We start from the raw sequence: 16,257 nt of genomic DNA, 5'->3' as shown, positions 1-16,257 counted from the left end.
TGTTGTCGGCCGTGGTGCGTTCCTTGTTAATTGTTCCGCCCTCGATGTCATGACGTTCGACGCGAGGGCGTGACAGACAGGCATGGGCAGTGGAGAGGCTTCACCGCCATGAAGTTACGAACCCTTCACGGAAGTGGGTGGAGCTTGGGGGCTTCATTCGAACGTTGGGGTTGCGAATTATGTCCAGATGGGGCATGGCTGAGGGCAGGTGTATGAGTGAGAGTGAGAGTGAGTGATGCTGACAGGCTACAACAGTACAGGGCTTCAGTGTTTCCCTGCCACACAGTGAGCTTCAGAATTGGAGGTGAGAATTATTTATATAGATAATCTGATCTGTATTCAAGAGCAAGCAAATCCTCATCATTCATATTGTTTCAAAGTGTTATTTCAATCTAAATAATTTCAGATTGGCTACTCATTGATCCTTAAACTGGTCAGTTTTCAGGGTAATCAAAACATGCAAATTAAGGAGCCCATTTACTAAGATGCGTAGGCGCGGTAATTCTAATTTTGATGAACATCCAAAATGCACGGCAGAAAATAATTTCTATTTTCTACCATGTGGCGCTAACCGGGAGGTAATTGGCAGTGTATGCGTGCTGACAATTACCACCCGGTTAATGCATGAGACCTTACTGCTAAGTCAATGGGTGGCGGTAAGGTCTCAGGCCCAAAATGGACGCATGCTCGTTTTGATTTTGCTGCACATCCATTTTCGGTCACAAAAAAAGGCTTTTTTTGCAGGTGCGCTGAAAAATGGACCTGTGCACGTCCAATACACGTGTCTACACCAGCTCAGGCCATTTTCTGGCGCACCTTAGTAAAAGGGCCCCTGACTTGGCTCTTTGATAAGCAATATTCAAATATTTTTCTTTATAAACATTTATTTATTTATTCAGATTTTCAATCAACATTCAAGTATAAAACTTGATGGATGAAAGCCGTCTAATTTCAAGGCAGACAATCAAAAAGAAAAATAACATTCCAAAGAAATTTAACATTAGAAAAAGAATGCAATAAACCTCATTTCAAGGAACTAAAGAAACTTAAACAGAGGGGCATACAGAAAAATGTAAAGGTAGGCGTAGTCTTCCATTTACAAGAAAAATGTAGGAAATCTTTTCCAGAGAACAAATCAGCAGCCACAATTAGAAATTATGATGCATCAGGTACCAGAATAGGAGAGGACATAACAACTGGAACTAATGGAGTTCTTTGTTCTATAGAATTCTTTAGGTGATTCCGGACGATAACGACATAGGGCCTGATATTTAGCCATTGGGATGCAGACTGCATAAGCCTTGTGGTTTGACCCCAAATATTCAATGCCGGGCTATATCCGGTGTCCAGGGCTTTTTTTGAGGGGGTACTTGGGGGTACTGAGTACTGGCACTGTTTCCATTGTCTCCTAAAATTGACCCATGGAACCCAAATTTTAATGATAGAGCTCAGGCTCTACACACCAATTTTGCCTTGTCATAGATTCTGTGACTGGTTGCAGGGGGCCTGGCTATTGTGGGGTGGGTCCCTCAGTGATCACCCCACTCCTGAAGGGTGGCCTAGCATTTGAGTACCGGCACTGCCGGTGTCTGACATTAAATATCCGGTTTCATTTTTAGCCACCGGAACTTAACTGGTTAAGCTGATATTCAGTTCTAACCGTTCCTAGTGGTTAAAGAAAGGACTGCTATTTACACTGTCATATTTAACTGCTTAACCCAGTGCTGAGTTAGCTGCTATCACCCGGATTCTATATAGCGCGTCTAGAGATCTGTGTCAAAATTGGCCTAACAAGTTAATCAGCGTTGATAACAGCTCTTAACAAGCAATAATGAGTACTAATTGGCACCGATTATAACTTACATGCGCAACTTGCTAAGCATATTCTGTAACGAAGTGCGCTGATCTTCTAATGTGCACAGGCAAAAAGAGGCATGGTTATAGGTGGGGAAATGAGCATTTCCTGGGCATTCCAAAATTTACACGTGTAGTTATAGAATATGGCCTGGTGTGTGTAAATCTATGCACTGGGATTTACACTACGTTTTCATTGGTGTAAATGGATGTGCATAGTTTTAAGCTCTAAGATATCAACTAAGACTATTCTATAATAGACTGGCATAGAGGCTGGCAAAAAAATGTTAAAAATTTTTTTTTTAGGGTGGGAGGTGGTTGGTAACCACTGGGGGAGTATGGGGAGGTCAGTTTGGGCACCTTTTTAAGGCTTGGTCCTGAAAATAAATGGACCAAGTAAAGTTGGCCAAATGCTCGTCAGGGACGCTCTTCTTTTTTCCATTATTGGCCGAGGATGCCCATCTCTTAAGCACGCCCCTGTCCTGCCTTCGGTATGCTGCCAACATGCCCCAGGGAATTTTGGTCGTCCTCGCGATGGAAAGCAGTTGAGGGTGGCGAAAATCGGCTTTTGATTATGCTGATTTGGCCGCCCTTAGGAGAAGGGCGCCCATCTCCCGATTTGTGTCGGAAGATGGGCGCCCTTCTCCTTCGAAAATAAGCAGGCTAGTAACATAGTAGATGACGGCAGATAAAGACATGTACGGTCCATCCAGTCTGCCCAGCACCAGTTTTGCTTCCCAATTACCAGCGTTGCCACCCTATCTCTGCTAAGATTCTGTGGATCTACAGTCAGAATAAATCAAACATAAGCATTAGACAATTACAGAAGTAAAAATATTCAACTAACAATAAAGTATGGCATAGTATACTACATTACATCAACACAATACACAATAAAACATTTTAATAGAACAGGGTGTATGAATAACCCCTTTTTATTATTGTATTTTTGAATGACTTTGATATATTCGTTATTCATGTACTTTCCTTTATATATATATATATATATATATATATATATATATATATATATATATATAAAACTCACCCTCAACGTTCTATTGGCTTCTGACGTCACTGAAGCCAAGGTTCGTATGTTCGAAGCTCTGAAGCCTCGAAAATCACAGTCTCTGGGCCCCGCCCTCGCGTCAAACGTTATGACGTTGAGGGCGGAGGCGGAGCAATTCACCAACATCGACGACGGGTGGGGGGGGGGGCACAGGAAAGCCTTGCTAGCGCCCGTTTCATTGGCTCCAGAAACGGGCCTTTTTTTACTAGTATATATATATATATATGAAAGTACATGAATTAAAATATATATATATATATATATTTATATATATTTTTGCTTAATTTATACTGTACATTATTTGATGTTAGACCCCTGAGGCAGGCAAGGCACTTAGTAAAAACACAGTGCCGTGTCGGGTCCTTTCAAGAATAAAGTATTTTATAATTCAATCGTCCTCTTGTTGTTTTGGGAAGAGCTCTGCTGGCTACACTACTTTATTCTTTCTGTCTGTGCTTTCATACGTATTGAGCTACAGTCTTCCACTTCTGCACATTTTTCCTTAGTACAAAATCAAAAACTTCTCTAAATACATAAAAAATAAATGTATTTATTTTTATTAATATTATTACTAACATTATGTATATATATGTTCGCAGTATCATTCACCCCTGAAGCAGCCTCTTTGGTGAAACGTGGCCATGTCAGGCATCTATTGTATAAAACCTGGGAGCCAAAATAGTGAATAAAGCCTTCAGCTTTACACGGTCTGCTTTTTTTCTAGCTAACCATATTGGATCTTGCAAACCATTTGCCTTGCTGTTTCCTTGGAAGAGAGATAAAGTTTTTAACTGTACCACCATCGCCATATCAGAGCCAATAATTAGGGCTATGCATTGATGAGCATATATTTGATTTGTTTAGGTATGAAAACATACATAAACCTACGAATCAATACACGTATAACTGATCTGCACAGAATGGGGTCCTTTTGCTAAGCTGCACTAAAATGTTGCTGGCACTGCTGTCAGCGCATGGGTTCACCATGCGCTGTGGCCACTTTTACCGCAATGGTAAATGGCCGCATTTGCTATATCTCCCATTAATGGCCATGCGCTAATTTCCCAATTAGTGCATGGCCATTACTGCCTTACCATCACCTATATACTTGGCAGAAAGGGCTCCTGCACTACTCCCACAGCAATCGGTCAGTACGCTGCAATATGCCAATATTTTTCAGTGCATGCTGAGCGGCGCACTACCATGGGACACCTCAGCACTTCCCACAGTAGTGCTTTTTAGTGTACGGCAGCCACGCACTAGTGCTACTGCAGCTTAGTAAAAGGGCTCCAATGTGTGTAAATAAATACAAATGAATGGAAAAAAAAAAACACGTGAAAAATCCACAAACATTACTTAATATGAACACTAAGGGGGAAGTTATTATTCTGCCCCCCCACCCCCGGCAGCTTAAACTAGTTTTATATATAGTGTAGCCCTAAAATGTGTTCAATGCTTTTATTGTTGTTCTCACTTCTAGGATTTTTACTGCTGCAGTCACTCATTGCAAAGATATATGAGCAATACATTGTGTGTAATGTAGTCTCACATGTAATGCAGTCACTCCTGCTTGTTTGTATATGCATAAGTGAGAGCCCTGCATATGCCCCATCGATGCTCTGTGTACACCCCTTTTGCATTTATGCGTTAATCCTCAGATTCTATATATATGGTACGGTGAGTTGCACATTTTAAATACGTTTGATCTATTCTTACTGTACACCGCCTTGAGTGAATTCCTCAAAAAGGCGGTAAATAGATCCTAATAAATAAATAAATAAATAAATAAATAAATAAATTAGGTGTGTGCCCAATTTACGTGTGCACCTTAACTGAGTAACGAATCAGCAATGATAATTGACTGAGAACAACCAGTTATCAGCACTAATTGACAATAATTGGAATGTACACATGCATCTTTTAAAGCATATTCTAAAAAGACGCACACATAAATTCTAACAGGCCTAGCTGAAAAAGGGGTGTAGCTATGGGACGAGTGTGAGCGTGTCAGGGTTGATGCTCAAATTTACATTTGTGGTTATAGAATTCGGGGGATCCATGCCTAATTTAGGTGCGAGTATTCACACCAGGTTTTCAGTGGCGTAAATGGCGGTGCCTAAATGTAGGCGCATTCCCTGGACCTATGTGCTATTCTATAAACTGCGCCTTACTTTAGGTGTGCTTTATAGAATAGCACTAAGTGCTATTTTTGAACATGCTTATTTTTTAGATGCCATTTGCAGAATCTGTCCCTAAGTTCGTAAATTATAGAATTGCGTTGAGCTAACATTTACATGTGTTAATGTATATTCACCCACATAAGTGCTAGTATACCATAAATTTGAGCTCAGATATGCCCCCAAATTCTATATAGGTCGCCCAAAGTTGGGTGTGCAATTTTGACCACAAATTGCAGATATGCACCTAAAGTAATTGGCTAAATTGGTGATATCAATAATTAGCCTTAACAAGTACTAATTGGCACTAATGACTGGTTATGCTTATCTGCTCTGTGCCCCTATTCTATAACCTGCACACCAAATTCATCTTGCACACAACTCCAAATTGGGCATGACCAAGGAAGGGTCATGGGCATTCTTAGGATTTAGGCATGGAATTATAGAATTCTTCCATTTCCGTGCATTTGGTGCAAATAACACGTGCTCTACCTGGCTGCATTAGTGTGTACTAATGCACATTAACATATATTAAAGCAGAGATGCCACATGATCTGGTTCCAGGCTGGAGATTCTGGAACAGGCCTGGCTTTCTGACCACCCCATCCTCCTGCATTGTGGGATTTCTGGCACTGATTTCAATGGGCGGAATCAGGCACTACAAATCCCACATTGAGTTGAGATCTAAAGTTGAAAACCCCGAAACAGGCATTTAACACAGACCTGTAATTTTTTAAATTTCATGGCCCCTCGTGAGATATATTTAAGGGTTAGCATGGCATGCCAAGAACGGGAACTTGGACGAAACAATTGGTATTTGCTCTAATGCACAGCTTTCTGAGTCCTCTTCCCTTGATTCGCCCTCTGATTGCTAAATGTAAATACACAGCCTGTTGGTTAAACTTGTGAAAGAGAGTAATACAATAAATATGAAAACTTCTCTTTTTAGTAGCATCTGTTGTGTAGTTCTTGTTTCCACTGGTATTACTTAATCAGCTTCTATTTAGGCAATGTGTAAATGTTCTTACGAACCCGCTCACTGCCGTGAGAAAGCAGGTGGAAAGGCTGCATAGCCCTTCTGGAAACATCTTCCAGTCATAGGAACCAACTTTTCAACATTATTGGGGGTGCTAAACTCAACAGAAATGACCTCTCCCTAGACATAGTCAAGGAGTTTGTTCAAGTGGAGGAGTGGCCTAGTGGTTAGGGTGGTGGACTTTGGTCCTGAGGAACTGAGTTCGATTCCCTCTTCAGGCACAGGCAGCTCCTTGTGACTCTGGGCAAGTCGCTTAACCCTCCATTGCCCCATGTAAGCCGCATTGAGCCTGCCATGAGTGGGAAAGCGTGGGGTACAAATGTAACAAAAATAAAATAGATACTATTGGAGATTCTACATGGAATGTTGCTATTCCACTAGCATACGTGCAGGACATCAGACTCACAGAAGCAGAAGCCTGCGCGGCCACATTGGTGATCTGCAAGGGCCGACTTCTACATGGAATGTTGCTAGTGGAATAGCAACATTCCATGTAGAATCTCAAATAGTAGCAACAGTGGAGGAGTGGCCTAGTGGTTAGGGTGGTGGACTTTGGTCCTGAGGAACTGAGTTCAATTCCCACTTCAGGCACAGGTAGCTCCTTGTGACTTTGGGCAAGTCACTTAACCCTCCATTGCCCCAGGTACAAATAAAAGTACCTGTATACAATATGTGAGCTGCATTGAGCCTGCCATGAGTGGGAAAGCATGGGGTACAAATGTAACAAAAAAAAATATTGGGGCACCCACAAAGCTGGTTCCTATGCTTCCAGTATATAAAGACATGTAAGTGCTACCTTAGTACACACATAATCTTACTCATAGTCCTGAGGTCTCTGTCCTTTTAGAGATCTCTGAAAAAGGAACCCTCCTTCCCCAAAAAAGAATAGCCAATCTGACCACTACAGAACCCAGGAAAGCTACTACTGCAAAGACATGAATCAGACAATGGTGTGCTGCATTGATCTTACTGAGTACCAGCGGCGTAGCCAGACAGCAGATTTTGGGTGGGCCTAGGCAAGAAGTGGGTGGGCACCAAGTGTTCTCCACCCCACCAAAAAAATATTTCAGCTGGTGGAAAAATGCTTCTCTGCACCTTGGCAGTCTGCAGCAGACATGCGCTGAAAACTGAGCATGCGTAGGTGCCAGTATCGTGGAGAGCAGCATTTTCGTTACCATCAGGGGGAAGTCTTCAGCTGGCAAAGATTGGGATCCCCACCAGCTACCGCTAAACGTATACTACTGTTTGGTGGGCCTGAGCCCTATGTAGGTGGGCCCCGGCCCACCCAGGCCCACCTGTGGCTATGCCACTGCTGAGTACAACCAGGATGGTGCAACTGGACGTTTGTAATCAGAACCTGTTGTTTAATAGTGTGTCTTAAAATTCCTAATGTAGAGGAACGGGCATGAATGCATACCTGTTAGTGCAATAATTGATGCACTAAACTTTCTAAGTATATATTCTTTTAAGTATGCTTTTTGTGAGGAAAGGAAGTATTATGGTTGGAAATTAATACATACAATGGATTTTAATATAGGCAGAAGAAAAGAGAAGCAATTACATAAGAGCAGTCATAAGCTGGATCTGAAAACAAACGTGTTCTGTAGCCACAGGCTATAAAAGTCTTGATTGGACTAGTAAACTTTCAAAGCTGGAGTCCTGTCTGCCTTCCTGCCTTAGGGAGCCTTTGTATAAAACTCAATTGTTGAAACAAAGCAGCTTCTCCAATTCAGGAATCACTTTAGGAATTTATGTGTAAGGATTATCAGAAGTCATTGTTTTGACGTTCCCTAATTTACAGCTCTTAACGGAGAGGAAATACTAGCCTGGCTTAGGGTCCCAATTCATTAAACCCCTTGTCTAGTTTCTGTAGGAATCTGGAGAGTTCATCCCGATATGTGGTGTTTTCCCTTGAAGGATTGTTTAGCAATTTGTGTGGGGTTAACCATGCAGCCTCTTTCATCTTCTGCAGTGGTTCTCAACCCAGTTTTTGGGGCTCACCTAGCCAGTCAGGTTTTCACAATATTGCCTCCAATTTATGCAAATCTACCTAATGTATGTTTAAAAGAATTGTTTGTAAGTTATATTGTGGGGGTGTAGGGTTTCTGAATACAATTTTGTTGTTCACTTAGGATTAGACCCCTGAGGACGCTCTGTATGAGCGAAACACGTGTGTGTAGGGTCGTGCTGCTTCTGATCTTTCTTACTCATGCTGAAGATACTAAGAGGACTTTGAAAGTAAAGTTATTGAGAAAGGAAATGGTTGGAGTGTGGAATCTTTTCAAGAAGGAAAATTGGAACCGTTAAACTGTTAAGACTGTGGTTTTCTCCAAGAACTTTTTGAAAGAATAACAATTCGCAAGGAGAACAATGGACGTTTGTACCGCTCAGGTGTTATCCATTGAAGTCCGGGTTCCTTAATAGTGGTGACGGATAAAAGAACTTGGCTTCTTGATATTTTGACCACACACTACTCTATAATATTTTTAAGTGTGAAATATGTTGTTGATTGGTATTGAGAATATGTGAGCATGAGGGATGTATGTGAGTGGTAGAGAATTGAGAATGATTGAGGTATGTGTATGTTTGTTTTTATGCCGAGTGAATAATTTGTGATTTTTTGATAGTATTTTGAATAAAGATTGTTAACTGAAAGCATTTTATTGGAGCAGCTGCAAAACTTGCAATCTTGAGTATCACTGAAATATTGACACATAAAGATGAAGATGCAGTTGTGCTTAAATCGTAGCAGCCATGAAGCAGCAGTAGGTTGACAGTTTCATGTGCTCGTCAGTCAACTGTAGCAGTGACATCCATTGTCATCTCACAGGGCACTTAGGTCCTTCATAAATAAAGGTTAAATTGACTTTTGGCAGGTTGAAGTTTTGCTTCTCTTGCTTGGAGAGAGCATTTCTCATGGAGGCTTGAATAGTCCATCAACAATTTATAGCACAAAGCAGAGGAGGGAGATGTAGAGGTTACTTTTCAGAAGGGAACTTGAACTGAGGTGAAATTGCTCAGGTGATACTAGGGCTTGAGGGTACTGTAACATTGCCTGATAGTTCAGTGACAGAAGGAGGGGCAAGGCTTTCCTGATATCCAATGGGATTCAAAAGGATGAGACACTGGAAATAGAGAGGGTGGAGCTCTGGATCAGCCAGCAGCATAAGAGGCCCTTTTACTAAGCTGTGGTAAGCACTAATGCGTGCTTACTGTGTGGCATGATAAGGCATCCAGGGGCAGCCTGACCATTAGGCCACCTGAGGCGGGGGCCTCAGGCGGCACTCTTCAGGGACAGCATCTCTTCACTCTTTGGGGAGCGGCCACCCTGTTTGCGGCATATACCTGTTTTGTCATGTTCCAAACCCAGCAGCGATTCCCATACACTGCCCTGCCGCCGGCACCCGCCTCTTCCCTTTACTGTGGCCGCCTCTCTGAGGTAACTTCCTGTTTTGTCAGAGGCTCAGGCAACCGCAGTAAAGGGAAGAGGCAGGTGCCAGCAACAGGGCAGTGTATGGGAATTGCTGCCGTTGCCGGGTTTGGAATGTGATGAAACAGGTAAATGTCACAAATGGGGAGGGGGGGGGGCATCTCGGCCTGGGGGAGGCGGCATCTTAGCTCTGCCTCATGTGGCACCTTGTCTTGGGCTGGCACTGCAGGCATCTGTGGTAATTTTTGCATGTCCTCATGCTTCCCACGCGCTAAAAAATGTAGTATTTTTCAGCATTTGTATACCCCCACATTTTCCAACTAGTGTAGGTTCAATGTTCAGAGTAGGCTTGTTCTGCGCTAACCGATTAGTGTGTGTTTAGCGTGTGAGCCTTTACCACCTACATGATAGGTGTGAAGTGCTCAAGTGTTAATGGGAAAATTAGCTTGTGGCCATTAATGCTGGAAATAGAAACATTTGCTGTTTTACCCGACACAATACAAATGGCCTTAGTGTGTGTGGGAATGAAAGGGCCCCTTAATGAGAAGCCAAACTGCTGAAATATTGTAATATATAACTGAGAGAGCAGGGGCAGTATATAGACAGGACGAGATGGGTAGTACAAAGTCAATTCAGATAAATAGAAGGGTGTCAAAACCGAATGCAAATTACATGTTCAGTTATCTAGATAGTGGCACAGAATGTTGCTCTTATACAGATAATTTCCCATTTTGCCCTCTTTCTGTCCTTATACCAGCCTGGTGCAAGATAGCACTGAGGCAGTCTGCAGTGATTTTCAGTGGTATTCTCTGGCTAGTGCTACTGAAAATCGATGACTGGTCTCAGTGGCTTTTGTCCATGTATCAGGTGCTGCTACCTGTATACATTTTTTTGAATATTAGGCAGACAGTTATTAAAAGAAACTCAAGAAAGGGGCCAGATTAAGATGATGTAAAAATAGCAAGTGGAGAAAGCATGTAGAGTATGGCTCATGATCTTCTTTCCAACCTCCTTGCATAAGTGTGTGTGTGTCTGTTGTGTGTTGTGTATGTACTACATGTGTTGTGTCTGTGGGAGGGAGTAGTGTAGTTTGTGAGGGATTTTTTTGGGGTGGGAATGGTTTGCAGGGTGGTAGGACAGTTTAGGGGATATTTGGGGAGAGGGGAAGGAGCAGTTTGTGAGATGGTGGAGTAGTTGCAGGTAGTTATTGAAAGTGTTGTTGTTTGTTACATTTGTACCCTGCGCTTTCCCACTCATGGCAGGCTCAATGCGGCTTACATGGGGCAATGGAGGGTTAAGTGACTTGCCCAGAGTTAAAAGGAGCTGCCTGTTACTGAAGTGGGAATCAAACTCAGTTCCTCAGGACCATAGTCCACCACCCTAAACACTAGGCCACTCCTCCACTGTTGCTACTATTTGAGGTTCTACATGGAATAGTAACATAGTAACATAGTAGATGACGGCAGATAAAGACCTGCATGGTCCATCCAGTCTGCCCATGACAAACTCATATGTGTATACCTTACCTTGAATTTGTACCTGTCCTTTTCAGGGCACAGACCATATAAGTCTGCCCAGCAGTATTTCCCGCCTCCCAGCCACCAGTCCCGCCTCCCATCACCGGCTCTGGTACAGACCGTATAAGTCTGCCCACCCCTATCCTCGCCTCCCAACCACCACCCCCTCTTCCCCTCAACTGCTCCGCCACCCAATTTCAGCTAAGCTTCTGAGGATATATTCCCTCTGCACAGGATTCCTCTATGCATATCCCACGCATGTTTGAACTCCGTTACCGTTTTCATCTCCACCACCTCCCGCGGGAGGGCATTCCAAGCGTCCACCACCCTCTCCGTGAAAAAATACTTCCTGACATCTTTCCTGAGTCTGCCCCCCTTCAATCTCATTTCATGTCCTCTCGTTCTACCGCCTTCCCATCTCCGGAAAAGGTGCGTTTGCGGATTAATACCTTTCAAATATTTGAACGTCTGTATCATATCACCCCTGTTCCTCCTTTCCTCCAGGGTGTACATGTTCAGGTCAGCAAGCCTTTCTTTATACGTCTTGGAACGTAAATCCCATACCATCCTCGTAGCTTTTCTTTGCACCGCTTCCATTTTTTTAACATCCTTCGCAAGATACGGCCTCCAAAACTGAACACAATACTCCAGGTGGGGCCTCACCAACGTCTTATACAGGGGCATTAAAACCTCCTTTCTTCTGCTGGTCACTCCTCTCTCTATACAGCCTAGCAATCTTCTAGCTACTGCCACCGCCTTGTCGCACTGTTTCGTCGCCTTCAGGTCCTCAGATACTATCACCCCAAGATCCCTCTCCCCTTCCGTGCCTATTCCAACATTCCGTGCTATTCCAACATTCCATGTAGAAGTCGGCCCTTGCAGATCACCAATGTGGCCGCGCAGGCTTCTGCTTCTGTGAGTCTGACGTCCTGCATGTACGTACGTGCAGGACGTCAGACTCACAGAAACAGAAGCCTGCGCAGCCTTCTACATGGAATGTTGCTAGTGGAATAGCAACATTCCATGTAGAATCTCCAATAGTAGCAACATTCCATTTAGAATCTCCAATAGTACCTATTTTATTTTTGTTACATTTGTACCCCGCGCTTTCCCGCTCATGGCAGGCTCAATGCGGCTTACATGGGGCAATGGAGGGTTAAGTGACTTGCCCAGAGTTAAAAGGAGCTGCCTGTGTCTGAAGTGGGAATCAAACTCAGTTCCTCAGGGCCAAAGTCCACCACCCTAACCACTAGGCCACTCCTCCACTATTCCTGCACTGGGAACACCACTTGGCCGTCTCTGCCGCCATAACCCACCAGTTAATAGATTCATCTGCAGCCTGTGCTAAGGAACTTATTTTGTTTTGATGTACAAAATTACAAACCAAATATTAACTGTTTAACAATACAAGAAATAAGGCATGGAAAGGTTATAGCTGTTGGTAACGTCTTCAGCTGTAGTGAAAAAGCTCGAGGGATGCCCAAATACAATGCAGACAGACTGTTCAACTAACAGAACATTTCAGCAACACTTAAGCCTGTGTGCTGCTTTTCAGGCAGTGGAATACATTCATCATTAAACTTTAAAACATAGATTTTGCTAAATGTCATAGATAAAGAGTTAATAAATCAAAGTTGAATGCAAATGATTACATAAAATAGTACACAATTTAAAATCCTAAAAATATTTCATATTAATTTTCCTACAGCCCAACTATAAAAACCTATACCAAACATGCAAAGTTGTTAATTTGGGCAGTAATCTATTTTCAAATCTGTTTTATACTTGATTACAATCAAAGCGATGGGTAGGAGCATACAGCAGCATTCCTATCTAAACAGCTGCAGAGCTACCCCTTTACTGAGCTTAATGCTAGTCACACAGAGGGTGGGGCAGTTGAGGGAGAGTTCCAGAAAAATAAGCCAACCCCCCTTCAAAAAAATATTGCCCAATGCATTTCTTCAGGAGAAATGGTTTTATCTTCTGTAGCATAGAAACTCATATATGGTGAAACATAGCAGTTAGGGAATCCTTCCTTTCAAACTGTTTCTCTCCATTCTCTACTATCCTAACCCCTTAAAACTATCCCTGTGCCAAAAAATGCCCCCCCCCCCGCACAAATTGCCTCACTCCCTAAAACTACCCTCCACAACTGCCCCACCACCCCACAAACTCCTGCCATCCCCAAAAACTACTACTGCAACTGACCCAACACCCTGCAAGCTGTTCCACCTCCTATATTACCTCCTCACAAGTGCCCCACCCCGAAGAATTACCCCTCCCAACTGCCTCACCCACAAAATACACCTCTGCGAATGACCCACCACCCCGCAGATTATCCCACCTGACCTCTCTTTTAATGGAGTTTCTTTCTTTTCTGTTATTGATTTTGTTTTGCAAACTGCTCTGGTCAGGAAAAGGTGAGCAGTATATCAAGTTTTTAATAAACATAAACATTTCAAATTATTCATATATTCAGCAGCGTAATGTTTAGAAAGCACCGTTAAATATACTGATATGCACGGATGTCCCACTGTGTTTATGGATTACACATATAGAGGGGCATTTTCGATGTGACGTCTAAATCTGATTTTGGATTGTTTGCTGAAAGCATCCAAAAAATCAAGTGACGAACACAGCAATCTTTGAACCAGAAAAATGTCTAACTTTTTTTTTTTTTTTTCAAAAATGGCCATTTTCTAGAAGTTTTGTGCTCAGTGCATTTTTCTTTTGTGACCATTATGGAAAAATATCATGCAAGGGAAAATAAGCCATTAGGATATATTGGGGGGGGGGGGGGGGAGCAGCATTCTTAGTAGACTGGCCACACAAACATCCCAGCACAGCAGTGGGGCACCCTATGGGGGAACGTACAACGTGCAGTGACGTCAGACTCCGAAACTGGATTCAGCACCTTTGAACAGCACGAAGGACGATCGAAGAAGAACTTAAAAGACCTCGGCTCGGCTGGCGGGGGTTGGGGTACCCCGCCAGCAAAGGTAGGTGACGGTGGCAGGGGGGGTCGGCAATGGTGGTGGTGGTGGCGGCAGCAGGGGGGGCTATAATGTGCCCCCTCACTCTGGCTCTGGCCCCCCCCCCTACCGCCGAACTTCAGATACGCCTCTGGTTCCCAGGATCAGAGTCCACTGTACTAACCTTTAGGCTACTCCTCCACTCCTCCACTAATAGTAAAATAAGATGTCTTAATGGTAACCTATATTGAGAACTTTCTCCCATAATCTGTATACTTATAGGCACTATCCCTGGAATGCCCTTGGCACACCCCTTTTCCCCATACTTCATGGCCTGGTGCCAAATTTAGTAGTGCTTTCTGAATATTGTTTTCACAGTACCTCCCACCCAGTCCTTTTGATATAAACCTTCGCTGCTTTTTTTTCCTATTGATTCTCAGCAGAATTTCAGTTCAGGTTTTCCTCTTTTCTTTGTTTTTTTTTTCCCTCCAGACTTCTTTGCTTGTAATTCATCTTTGCTAGCTGCTTTGTCAACTTCATTGCCTAATAATGTCATCCTCCCTAACAGTCTAATTTTCTGCTAGAGTGCAATTGCAAAACCATTTAATGTTTTATTTCCTCAGTTACAGTTTGTGAATACTGGCACAATCAATTAACTTAGGACTTCCTAAATAACAATCACATCTCTCCATGAAGGACGCTCAATCCTTGTACAGAGTCTCTTGTAACTTTGTAGCAAACCTAAGTCAACTTTTCACGCATATGATAATGGAAAAAGACATGTTTAACTTCAAGATCTTTAGTATTTTTTTCTAATAAAGGACGTAACCTATATGTATTCAAACCCTTTTATTGTATCTGATAAGTCTTCTTCAACTCTTTAAAGCAATGTGGTTCTTTTGATGATCATAGCAAACTAAGGAGTCCTTGTACTAAGCTGCGGTAAAAGGGGGCCTGCGCTACCACCAGCGCAGGGGCGTAGCTAGGTGGGGCCACGGGGGCATGATTTAGAGCTGCCGCTGACCCTCCCCCGCCACATTCAACCCTCCCTCCCGCCGCCGCCAACCCTCCCCCGCCACCTCCGTCAGGTACCTTTGCTGGCAGGGGTCCCCAACCTCCTCCAACCCAAGTCCTCTTCAGTGCCGGTCTCCGGCGCGTTGCTGATCTGGATTCTATTTCTGCGAGTCCTGACGTCCAGCAAAGGTACCTGACGGCGGTGGCGGGGAGGGTTGTCGGAGGCAGGAGGGGGCTTGAAAGGGACGGGGAGGGGCTGCGGCGCCGGGGGGGGGGGGGTCAAAAGTGGGGGGGGGGGGGGTCAGAGGTGCCAGGGGGGCTAAAATGTGCCCCTCACCTCGGGCTCTGGACCCCCCTCCTGCTGAAGTCTGTCTATGCCCCTGGTGCTAAGGCCCTCTTTTACCGCAGTGGGTATAAGGCTGTCTTTTTTTCTCAAAAAGAAATGGCCATGCGGTAAGTGAACCACTTGCCGCGCGGCCATTTTGGAGGGGAGAGCACTTACCGCCACCCATTGAGGGCAAGTTTAGACAGTTTATACAATTCAAAATAAAAGAAGAAAAGGAACTCTAGCAATAAGATAGGAAAGACACAAGCATACCAAGCGCCATCCAATCAATCCAAGAATAAATAATAAAAAAATAATGTACTATTATTACAACTAAAATCTCAAACCAACTTGGTCAGAGGAGTCACGTCAATCAGGTCTATCTTCTGCCTGAGACCCCCCACGTCTCCAAAAGATAATTGAAAAAAGTGTGTTTTTTAAGGTGGTCTTAAAATGGGTCAAATTGTGTTACGAATGAAGAGTGAGAGAGGGAGCTAAGAAAAAGAAAGCTGTATTCCTTGTACTCTCTCCGTTTCGCCTTAGAAGACCCTGGAAGGACCAGTCTATGATCATTAATACAGTATTAAAAAACACGCCGGAACATAGGATATAATGTGGGAAGGTAAATAATTAGGGAGATCAGTATGCAATGCTTTATGAGTCACGTCTAGAACTGTCCCTTGATCCGATACTCTGGTCAGCAGACAAGAACCACTTGATTTGTCATTTGCATAGTTGCCAGTGCTTGCAGTATTCTATGGTTATTAACCTTCCTTGTCTTTTCTACCACTCTACGTACTAAGGACATCTCTCAACTGCCATGTGTACAGTTTGAATACCACTCTTTATTCTTCTTGCCATTA

This window comes from Microcaecilia unicolor, chromosome 7 (assembly GCF_901765095.1).
Source record: "Microcaecilia unicolor chromosome 7, aMicUni1.1, whole genome shotgun sequence".
NCBI lineage: Eukaryota > Metazoa > Chordata > Amphibia > Gymnophiona > Siphonopidae > Microcaecilia > Microcaecilia unicolor.
Note: the sequence above shows the minus strand (reverse complement) of the source record.